Consider the following 12,424-nt stretch of genomic DNA (forward strand, 5'->3'; position numbering starts at 1 on the left):
CAGGTGACAGAAATTAGCCAATGGGTGTTCTCTTGGCCCTATATAGCCTCAGGCGGCATCTTGGCTCCTGGGCCAGTTATCCCTTGAGGGAAGATGTTCATAGACCGCCTCCTCTCATTTCAGACAGGAAATCTGGAAACCAAGACGTCCAGAAGTCTCAAAGAAAAACAACTTGAGTTAAATAGCTCTTTGACAGACCATTGGAGTTCTAATTAATTTATTAATTTGTTAATTTATTTATGGTGGTGGTGGTGATAATATAATATGCTGCCCTTCATACAAATATATCTGGGTGGTTCATGTTATATTTATTATTATTGTTAATAATAATAATAATAATAATAATAATAATAATAATAATATACCGCCCTTCATACATATATCTCAGGATGTGGTTCCCGGAACACGTACCGAATTTTTCCGTGTATAACACGCTCCCATGTATAAGATGCCCCCTTTGGGGGAGGCCTCAAAATTAAGAAAATGGGGAGATTGCCCCCGTGTATAAGACCATCTCCCCTTTTTTAACATCATTGTTTAGTAAAAAAAAAACAGTCTCATACACTGAAAAGTATGGTATTTATTTCACAAAATATCCATTTTACAAACACTCTACACCGCTTGATTGGGTTTGAAACAGACAAACTTGCGCGCACACCCAGTTTACAAAATATAAAACAGTGAAATGATAATAATAATAAAATTTACAGCCCTACTTTAAAACATACAAAAGTTAGAATGCTGAAACGGTTTAAAATCCACTCGGACTTTCTAAGCCTCTAGGTAGGCTGGTCTGAAGAAGAAGCATTCTGAGGCGGTTGGAGGATGGATGGCAGCTAACAGATTGAAGTTGAATCCTGACAAGACAGAAGGACTGTTTTGGGGGACAGGGGGCGGGCTGGTGTGGAGGACTCACTGGTCCTGAATGGGGTAACTGTGCCCCTGAAGGACCAGGTGCGCAGCCTGGGAGTCATTTTGGACTCACAGCTGTCCATGGAGGTGCAGGTCAATTCTGTGTCCAGGGCGGCTGTCTACCAACCCCATCTGGTACGCAGGATGAGACCCTATCTGCCTGCAGACTGTCTGGCCAGAGTGGTGCATGCTCTATCTCCCGCTTGGACTACTGCAATGCGCTCTACGTGGGGCTACCTTTGAAGGTGACCCGGAAACTACAACTAATCCAGAATGCGGCAGCTAGACTGGGGACGGAGCAGCTGCCGAGACCACATAACACCGGTCCTGAAAGACCTGCATTGGCTCCCAGTACGTTTCCGAGCACAATTCAAAGTGCTGGTGCTGACCTTTAAAGCTCTAAACGGCCTGGGTCCTGTATACCTGAAGGAGCGTCTCCACCCCCATCGTTCAGCCCGGACACTGAGGTCCAGCGCCGAGGGCCTTCCCACTAGGCCTGACTACCTCGAGGGGAGAATTCAGGTCTAGGTGCCCCCCCCCACTTTGGCCAATCCAGCAGGCTCTCTCCATTGCGCTCTGATAGGTAAGATCACTTGATTAGGACCTGAGTTCAAATCCCACCCCTCTCAGCCATGATGCTCACTTGGGGTGGCTTTGGAGAGCAGGTGTTCAGTCGCGGCCTCTTGGCCAGACCTACCTCTCAGGGTTGTTGCGATGGTGGAATAAGTAGCGGGGAGAAACGTTTGCACTGCCTTGTGCCCTTTGGAGAAAAGGCAGGATAGAAACGGATTAAATAGAGGATAGAACTTTCTTTATGTACGCTACAACAGCAGCAAGAATACTCATTGCAAAGTATTGGAAGACTCAAGATTTACCCACTCTGGAAGAATGGCAGATGAAGGTGATTGACTGTACGGGTTTGGCAGAAATGACTGGCAGAATCCGCGACCAGGGAGAAGAGTCGGCAGAAGAAGATTGGAAGAAATTTAAGGACTATTTACAGAAATATTGCAATATTAATGAATGTTGAATGATGTTGGATTGAATTTAAGTGGTTTCTAGCTGTAATGGTTAAAAGAATATGGAAAAATGGTTTTGTTTTGTTTTTATATAAGAAAAAGTTTAAGTTCAATGATTTAAGAGAGAAAATATGGTCTTATTTAGTTGTAATGCTAGGAGATAAGGATTTGCTGGACAAATAATTTGAACTAGAAAACAAGAAGGGGAGGTATGAGGAGGTCAGGGAAATATGTTATTGAAATTAAGTTCTGAAATTTTATGTGTTTTTAATGTTTTTTCTTTTCTTTTTTACGTTTTTCTCTTTGTATAAAATTGGAAACTTTAATAAACATCATAAAAAATTAGAAACGGATTAAATACAGAAACTTCTGGGAGATGATATATAATGAGATGAAAAAAATGTTGAAATATACATTTATAAAGAAAGCAGAAGCCTTTTTACTGGGCATTGAGGGAAGTGATATAAATAGAAAGGAATGTAAGTTGTTTTTATATGCAACAACAGCAGCAAGAATATTATTGGCACAAAAATGGAAGCAAGAAGAATTACCGACGAAAGAAGAATGGAGGATGAAATGAATGGACTATGCAGTACTCAAACTAACAGGAAGGATTCGAGATCTGCGCGATCAGAAATTCACAGAAGACTGGTGTAAATTTACAGACTATTTGAAAAGTATTTGTGATGATCAGACGATGTTTGTAGGTTAGCAAGAAGTTTTGTGAGGAGAATTTTTGGAACTATTGCAAAAATGGATAAAGGGGAGGATGGTTAGTTAAGATAATTACAGGCAATATGAATTTAAGAAATGCATAAGAAGTGGTTAAAACGGCGGATCATCAGAGGTGCTGAGGGAAGTCCAAAAAAGACTGTATAAGTGGTGAAGTTTTGTGGTATGTATTCTAATTTATATGTTAAAATTAATAAAAATTATTATATAAAAAAAGAGAAATGGAGTAAAATACAGTAAACGAACCATTGCAAAATTTGGCCAGGCTATCCTGTCATTATGCCCATCGGCTGATAACGCCTGGCCAAATCTTGATTTTTCTCTCTTCTTTCCTCGGTTTTTTTAAAAAAAATTATTATTCTTTTTACTGCCTGGCGTTGCCGGTGGATTTGGGGATGATTTGTCAAGGCATAGCAACCTGCCTTCGTCTCCCTGAGCATCACTAATGCAGTAGCTGAATCTAAGGGGGAGTTGGAGAGAGAGAGAGAGAAGGAGGGACATCAATAATTGAGACGCCACTCAAGAGCTGTAAGGGAAAACAGGAGCTGGAAGGATAAGGTCGAAAGCCATTGCGGCTCTTTCTGGAGCGAGGCCCTCCACAAGGACGCAGGAAGGATCACGTCTGCAAAACAAGGATTTATTTGTTTTCGACAGAACCGCAAAGACTCGCATCACCAGCACGAAGATTTCAGGGCAGGTTCCAAGTCCCTTTGGCTTCTCATGTATAGGGACGTGGGTGGCGCTGTGGGTTAAACCACAGAGCCTAGGACTTGCTGATCAGAAGGTTGCTGGTTCGAATCTCCACGACGGGGTGAGCTCCCATTGCTCAGTCCGTGCTCCTGCCCACCTAGCAGTTCGAAAGCACGCCAAAGCGCAAGTAGATAAATAGGTACCGCTCCGGCGGGAAGGAAAACGGTGTTTCCGTGCGCTGCTCTGGTTTGCCAGAAGCGGCTTAGTCCTGCTGGCCACATGACCTGGAAGCTGTACGCCGGCTCCCTCGGCCAGTAAAGCGAGATGAGCGCTGCAACTCCAGAGTCGTCCGTGACTGGACCTAATGGTCAGGGGTCCCTTTACCTTTACCTTGACTTCTCATGATCTGGGCACTTTTGTTGATGCAGCCTAGAATTGTAGTAGCCTCCCCCCCCCCACAGCTGTTGACTCACAGAATCATATAAGAGCTGGATGGGACCCCAAAGGTCCTGTAGACCAACCCCTTAAAATGAATCTCTGTCTTCGGAGGTTTTGAAGCACAACCGTTTCCAAAGTCTGGCCTGCGCATCTTCACAAGACACGGGCAGCTGGGAGACAGCCAGGGAAGCATAGAGACTATTTTCACACTCCTTGACTTGTTTTCTGCAACAAAAGTTGGGGGGGGGGGGAGCTGCAGACCCATGAGCCAATTCGGCCCTCCCTTCCTCTCTATCCGGCCCTCAGAAGTCTGCCCAGGCTTCACCCTTCACTGTCTCTGCTGTCTGAACAGAGGATAGACCCAGAAACTGCAATTAATCCAGAATGCAGCAGCTAGACTGGGGACTGGGAGTGGCCGCCGGGACCACATAACACCGGTCCTGAGAGATCTGCATTGGCTCCCAGTACGTTTCCGAGCACAATTCAAAGTGTTGGTGCTGACCTTGAAAGCCTTAATGGCCCAGTATACCTGAAGGAGCGTCACCACCTCCATCGTCCAGCCCGGACACTGAGGTCCAGCTCCGAGGGCCTTCTGGCGGTTCCCTCATTGCGAGAAGTGAGGTGACAGGGAACCAGGCAGAGGGCCTTCTCGGTGGTGGTGCCCGCCCTGTGGAACGCCCTCCCTTCGGATGTCAAGGAAATAAGCAGCTATCCTATCTTTAGATATGAGGGTGAAAGAGGAGAGTGCAAAATATGGTTTGAAGCTCAACATCAAAAAAACGAAGATCATGGCCACTGGTCCCATCACCTCCTGGCAAATAGAAGGGGGAGAAATGGAGGCAGTGAGAGATTTTACTTTCTTGGGCTCCATGACCACTGCAGATGGTGACAGCAGGCCTTTGAATTAAAAGATGCCTGCTTCTTGGGAGAAGGGCAATGACAGGCCTAGACAGCATCTTGAGAAGTAGAGACGTCACCTTGCCAACAAAGGTCCGTATAGTTAAAGCCATGGTTTTCCCAGTAGTGATGTATGGAAGTGAGAGCTGGACCATCAAGAAGGCTGATCGCCGAAGAATGGATGCTTTTGAATTCTGGTGCTGGAGGAGACTCTTGAGAGTCCCATGGACTGCCAGAAGATCAAACCTCTCCATTCTGAAGGAAATCAGCCCTGAGTGCTCACTGGAAGGACAGATACTGAAGCTGAGGCTCCAAGACTCTGGCCACCTCATGAGAAGAGAAGACTCCCTGGAAAAGACCCTGATGCTGGGAAAGATGGAGGGCACAAGAAGGGGACGACAGAGGACGAGATGGTGGGACAGTGTTCTCGAAGCTACCAGCATGAACCTGACCAAACTGCGGGAGGCAGTGGAAGACAGGAGTGCCTGGCGTGCTCTGGTCCAGGGGGTCACAATAGGCGGACACAACTAAATGATTAAACAACAACAAGGCATGGAAGACACACAGCCCTTTCCAGACACACAGAGCAGTAGCTTTTCCTTCCCACACCCAACCCACAGCCGCCACACTTTTTTTGGCAAAAACAGTAAATAGCGTGATTAATAAAAGATTAGGGCGAAATGCGATGTATTAAATATTTAGACGGCGCAGATGCCAGGGTAGGTGGCAGAGGCAAGTACATCTGGCTCCTGCAATATTTCAGGGGGTGGAGGGGTCCCACACGGCGTGTCGTCCCCCCCCCAAGACACCTTGCTCTCCTGATCGTTCCAGGAAACCAGCAAATTCATCTCTTCAGCCTAAGTAAATATTCTCCCCCCCCCCCCAATTTTTTAAAATTGATTTTCCAATTTTTTATCAAACAATTTTTTTTTATCAAACAATTATCCTGACTATAATAATTCCATTTTTTTTAACAGTGTTAAATGACTTCCTCGAATCCCCTTGGCTGACTTTCCATATAGTCCATTGTAGCAGTTTTCCAAAACTATTTTCGCATAATATTTACTTGGTCAAATTACATCTTTCTTTCTTTTCATTTTAACTTTAACATAGTATTTTACAACATCACAATTTTAAATCCTAGCTCTATTTGGTGTTGTTGTTTGGTCGTTTAGTCGTGTCCGCCTCTTCGTGACCCCCTGGACCAGAGCATGCCAGGCCCTCCTGTCTTCCACTGCCTCCCGCAGTTTGGTCAGACTCATGCTGGTAGCTTCGAGAACATTATCCAACCATCTCGTCCTCTGTCGTCTCCTTCTCCTTGTGCCCTCCATCTTTCCCAACATCGGGGTCTTTTCCAGGGAGTCTTCTCTTCTCATGAGGTGGCCAAAGTATTGGGGCCTCAGCTTCAGGATCTGTCCTTCCAGTGAGCACTCAGGGCTGATTTCCTTCCGAATGGAGAGGTTTGATCTTCTTGCAGTCCATGGGACTCTCAAGAGTCTCCTCCAGCACCAGAATTCAAAAGCATCAATTCTTCGGCGATCAGCCTTCTTGATGGTCCAGCTCTCACTTCCATACATCACTACTGGCAAAAACCATAGCTTTAACTATACGGACCTTTGTTGGCAAGGTGATGTCTCTACTTTTTAAGTAGATGGATATGTCTCTACTTTTTAAGTAGTTGGATAATGTCTGGATAATATAATCCAAATGGTTTGGGGTTTGTTTTAAATCGAATTTTCAAGCAGATGGGCGTTTCCTCCAAGCAGCATGGTCTCTGAGCGTAGACAGAGCGACCCCAGAATCTCCCAGGGAGAAGCTGAAGTCCTTTCCCTTTTCCCCTCCCTCCCTCGATGGAATTCTGACTATATATCCAAACTGGGGTTGTTTTTTTCCTTTGTTCATTTTTAACCAGCCTTTAAATTTCGGAACACTTAGGGCAGGACATTTTTGCGGCAGAGAAAGAAGACCCATGGTTCTGCTTCCAATAGGCTCTGGGGCTCAGAAAGAAAGGTCTGTGGGGCCACATTTCAAACCCCCAGGCCTTGTGGTCTTCACGGCCGAGGGAGGAGGGGCAATTTCAGTGCTTTTTTCCTGGGGGTACGCCGGGGTACGCATACCCCTAAACATTTTGCGAATCTAAGTCTGGCTTCATTGCAGGGCAGTATTTCAATATTGATGGCAGAAGGTGAGGAGGAATTGAAGAACCTTTTAATGAGGGTGAAAGAGGAGAGCGCAAAATATGGTCTGAAGCTCAGCATCAAAAAAACGAAGATCATGGCCACTGGTCCCATCACCTCCTGGCAAATAGAAGGGGAAGAAATGGAGGCAGTGAGAGATTTTACTTTCTTGGGCTCCATGATCACTGCAGATGGTGACAGCAGCCACGAAATTAAAAGACGCCTGCTTCTTGGGAGAAAAGCGATGACAAACCTAGACAGCATCTTAAAAAGCAGAGACATCACCTTGCCAACAAAGGTCCGTATAGTTCAAGCTATGGCTTTCCCAGTAGTGATGTATGGAAGTGAGAGCTGGACCATAAAGAAGGCTGATCGCCGAAGAATGGATGCTTTTGGAGGAGGAGACTCTTGAGAGTCCCATGGACTGCAAGAAGATCAAACCTCTCCATTCTGAAGGAAACCAGCCCTGAGTGCTCACTGGAAGGACAGATCCTGAAGCTGAGGCTCCAATACTTTGGCCACCTCATGAGAAGAGAAGACTCCCAGGAAAAGACCCTGATACTGGGAAAGATGGAGGGCACAAGGAGAAGGGGACGACAGAGGATGAGATGGTGGGACAGTGTCCTCGAAGCTACCAGCATGAGTTTGACCAAACTGCGGGAGGCAGTGGAAGACAGGAGGGCCTGGCGTGCTCTGGTCCAGGGGGTCACGAAGAGGCGGACACGACTAAACAACTAAACAACAACACTTCAATATGAGTAGGAAAATGAGAGTACCCCTAAATATTTTTTTAGGGTGGGGAAAAAAGCACTGGTCATTTTGAAACCCTAGTCTTATAGCAGCCTCTTTAGAAAACCGCTTTGCACGTGCTCAGAGGCCGTGGCGCCTTTCCTCGTTTATTTCCCCCTGGCGTTTTTCCCAAGGCGGAGGAGGCTTTTGGTACGGGGAAAGGGGGAGATGGAGAGCGGAGGAGAGGAAGCGAAGCAGATTTTATTTTATTTTATTTTTTATTGTTGTTGTTTTTTTATTGGAAGGCGGCCTTTTGCTGATGGCGGGCGCTGGGGAGGTTTGGCTCCTGAAGGCAATTCTGGCTGCTCTTGGAGCTGGAGAAAAGAGAGAGGGAGGGAGGGAGAGAGAGAGAGAGAGAGAGAGGAACCATCCTTTTTCTCCCTCTCTGCCTGCCTGCCTCTCCTGCTAATGCTTGATTGATAGCCAGCATAAAACCTTGCCAGGGTTAGATCAATGGGTTGCAATTATAGCAGCCAACCACTCAGGAGCTGGGAAGGCCGAGGACCCCACGTTACTTTGATTGACAGCGCAGGGAGAGGGGGGGAGGAGGGAGAAAGGGAGGGAGGCAGAGAGAAGCGCGGGGGGGGGGTAGCTGTGCGCGCAAGGGCTTCTGGGAAATGTAGTCCGCTGCTGCTGCTGGTACCTTACTAGCGCATCAAGTTTCCCTGCTCATCATTAATCGTCTGGCTATCTTGGGGTGGTTTAACCATCTTCAAACCACCCCCCCCCCCCAGGGGCATAGCCAGGGTTTTTGTTAGTGGGGGCAGAACCTCAGTTAAGTATTTTATTCCTTTAATTTTTTTAAGGAAAAAACAAACCCGTGTATTCTATCATGACGAGGTTTCTAATTTGTTGATGGTGATGTACAAACTGCACCCATGTGATATCTTTGAACGTGTGCAGAAATCATTGGGGTAAGTGCTGTACTGCGGTCTCAGAATTATTTTTTAAAACTTGTTTTGTGTATGTAGAATCATAGAATGATAGAGTTGGAATAGACCCCAAGGGCCATCGAGTCCAACCCCCTGCCAAGCAGGAAACACCATCAGAGCACTCCTGACATATGGTTGTCAAGCCTCTGCTTAAAGACCTCCAAAGAAGGAGACTCCACCACACTCCTTGGCAGCAAATTCCACTGTCGAACAGCTCTTACTGTCAGGAAGTTCTTCCTCATGTTTAGGTGGAATCTTCTTTCGTGTAGTTTGGATCCATTGCTCCGTGTCCGCTTCTCTGGAGCAGCAGAAAACAACCTTTCTCCCTCCTCTATATGACATCCTTTTATATATTTGAACATGGCTATCATATCACCCCTTCACCTCCTCTTCTCCAGGCTAAACATGCCCAGCTCCCTTAGCCGTTCCTCATAAGGCATCGTTTCCAGGCCTTTGACCATTTTGGTTGCCCTCCTCTGGACACGTTCCAGTTTGTCAGTGTCCTTCTTGAACTGTAATCTCAGCTTGCACAGGTAGGTAGCTAGATTTAAAAACAAAACAACAACAGCCCTGTCAAATCTGTATTTTTTTTCCTGCCCATCCATGGATTGCGGAATGCCTGTGTAAATAAACTGCAACTCTGTTTGGGTTGTTTTTTTTTAAAAAAAGTTAAGTATTTTATTGATTTATATTGATTTGGGGCCGCTAAAACCATAACACCCCCCCAAAAAAAACCCCCACTTAACCCTGCTAGTTGCCTGATGGAATGAGTTTCTGCTCTCCTTATTTAGAGACACATTTTGGGTGCCCCTGTTTTTTGCTTACTTGAGAATCAGGGGGCAGCTTTTTCAGCCCAAGGGGCCGCATTTGGCCCCGGGCAGGCTCTTGGGGGCCGCATGAGGAATATGGCCCCCTCGGAAACTAATGCAGCCCTGTAAAAAGCTTTTACACCCACCCCTGTTTTAACCGTACCTGGGTAATTTCAAACCTTTAGGCAACAGGTAAGACGCTATACAGTACCACTAAAACCCCACAAAGCTTTTACAGGTTTAATACATTTTAAAGAAACCTAGCCCTAAGTCTATCACTTCCCTTTCCTGTCGATCTTTCCTTTCCCGTTTTTTGTCCGTCTGGCGAAAACCGAGACCCAAAGGATCTGCAAAACGTGGGGATCCGAATTTCCGGCTGCAAAAACGATGGTTATTACAACCGGTTAATTCATCACTCCTCTAAAGGAGGAAGCTTGCATATAAGGGATTTAGAATCGATTGAAGTCAATATTTTGGGCCATGTGTCTGTCTGTCAGGCCGTATATGCAAGATAACGGGTCGTTTTGTTTATAGTGAAATCAAATTTATTAGGGGAGGAAAAGCAAAGCAAAAAAACAACAACCTGAAACAAACAACAAACTCCAACAAATCTATATAAAAACAAGACTCATTTATTCTGCAGGGAGCAAAAATATGTTTAACTGTTTCTGAAAGGTGCATTTATATTGGGTGCCTGTCGTATTTTGATGGGGTGCTATTTCACGGAACAGGGGCAGTCGGACTGAAATCCCTGCTCCGACTGACTGCAAAACGGGCTTCTGAGATTTTTGGAAGTTGCAGGCGAGACAGTGACCAGCTGGCTGTGCAAAGGGTAAGGTGGTCTCTCAGGAACCCACATTTGAGATAATGCCACCAGGTCCCACATTCCGGTCCCGGGTACAACTAGAAATATTCAAAAGAATTAAACCCCTCGTTCGGGCTTTGCTACGACGTGACAGACGGTTCTCGTGGAAATATAAAAGAGCGTCGCTCTGAAAGATGTGGATGTTCAGGATTTCAGCAATGGAACATCTTTGTGGACTTTGGGATTTGGCTATTGTGTTTGCTTTGTATATGGTCTGATGCAATACCCTGTTGCCACACTTTTGGGCTAGTATTTTTTATTTTATTTTTAACGACCCAGGGTTTTAATTTTGCAGTGCTTTTGTTGCACAAGAGAGCCCCTTCAGGTGGCAAGAGTTCGCCAACGTCCGGGAAGCAACAACCCAGAAATTGGAACGAGGTGTGGACAGTCCAGTTATAAATCCAGAAGAATTAGTTTGCTTGCTCTCCCTATTCCAGGAAGCTTTTAATGTTCGACGTTTTGTTTTTTAACCTCTTTACATTTTGTTGGACGCCCCCGTAGCTGGAAAACCCAGCCAGGTGGGCGCAGGTCTAAGAAATAAATACTTGTTGTTGTCATTTATGGTACGAGGTTGTTAATAACGTTGATATAGGATTTTTATTTCTATTTAAAAGAAACCTGGTCCCCCAGCTGTGTAGGCCCAACTCCTTGAAAGGGCAAGAATTGAGACTGGTGGATCCTTCGATCTCTACTTGTGGAAGCAAATCCGGTTGAGTCCATTGGACAAGTCCTCTGTTATTCCAGAGAACAGGACTGGGACAAACTGGGTGGAAATGGAAGGTGCAGTGGGACAGATGTCCCTTAAATTTCCCGGGTTTCAAAGGAAGCAGCTCCTCTCCCTCCCTCCCTGCCGGCCAGGGAGGAGGGAGGCTCCAACTGTGTTGCTTGGCTGCGTTGCTCACCCAATAAGGAGTCCAAGAATGACTGGCGGGTGGAGCTTGCATGCCTTGTGCCGATCAAATCGGCTGCGTTGCCTGGGGACTCGCCTTTGCTCAGCGCTTCCCAGCGGAGAGGGGACGGTGGTTTCCCTTGCTGCATCCCCTTTGCCGGGTTGCTGCGCTGTGGGAACCACCGCTTGAGGCTTCGTTTGGCTGCTGGCTGGGCTTTCTGCCTTTGGCTCGGGGGGGGGGGGGGGCTCAGAAGTTGAACATACCTGTGTTCTGAAAATCCCTTATTTTGGCTGCTGATCCCTTATTTTCGAGGCTGCTGGTCCCTTATTTTCAAATCTGTAAGTTGACAGCTATGAGCTGGAAGGGCATTGCAAGCAAATTGACAAGCTCTGTGACCTCTAAAAATGACAGGGCAGTTTGCTCAGACATACAGTAAAAGGAATGTAAGGGAAAAGCTCCAAATAGCCTTTGCCCTGCCCTTATACTCCCAATATATTTCTATTTTTACTTAATAATAATAAAAACCATAATTTTTACAGCCCACGTACTCCCGAGCAAACAGGCATATGGTTGCAAATATAAAACTATATGATTATGACAGGACTGGGGTTTCCTTCAAACGCTGCCTCTGCAAAGACAGACTTGATTACAAAGAAATATTTTTGCGAAACAAAATAAATGCAAATAGGGAAAAGGGAAAATGGTGGTTTGTTATCCATCCTTTGTGTTACCCTCGTTTCCAACCATCCCTCTAATAATAGATAAAGTTATAACTTGTTCCCGTGTAAAAGGTCTGTATTTGCAAAAGAAAATTGAATTTTTTTGCAAGTTCTTGCACTGGGAGGCTGAAGAGACTACAACACCCAGAATGCACCGCGGGACAACCCTCTCCAGCACACTCACCCCGCCCCTCTCCCAGTCGTTTAAGCCTCCTGCCTCGCTCCCTCCTGATTAGTCTCCCCAAGCTCTGACGTCATAGACCCATGTGGGATCCGGCTCCGCTGATTGGCTACCTCGCCTGCCCCGCTGCAGCCAATCAGCGGAAGCCTACAGTAGCAGAAGCTCGGAAAGGCAATTTAAGGTGGAACGGAATTTCCCCTTTCCACTTAGCCGGTGCTATTTGAATAAAAAGTATCTCCTGTTATACTGTGTATATAAATGTATATGTTTAAATAAACTCTTTGCAGACGTCGTGTGGGAGAACACTGGGGTTTTATTTCTTTATTTCGTGAAATGTATACCCCTCTTGATTGCAAAAATAAATAAGGCAGTTT

The sequence above is a fragment of the Podarcis muralis genome, chromosome 18 (assembly GCF_964188315.1).
Source record: "Podarcis muralis chromosome 18, rPodMur119.hap1.1, whole genome shotgun sequence".
Classification (NCBI taxonomy): domain Eukaryota; kingdom Metazoa; phylum Chordata; class Lepidosauria; order Squamata; family Lacertidae; genus Podarcis; species Podarcis muralis.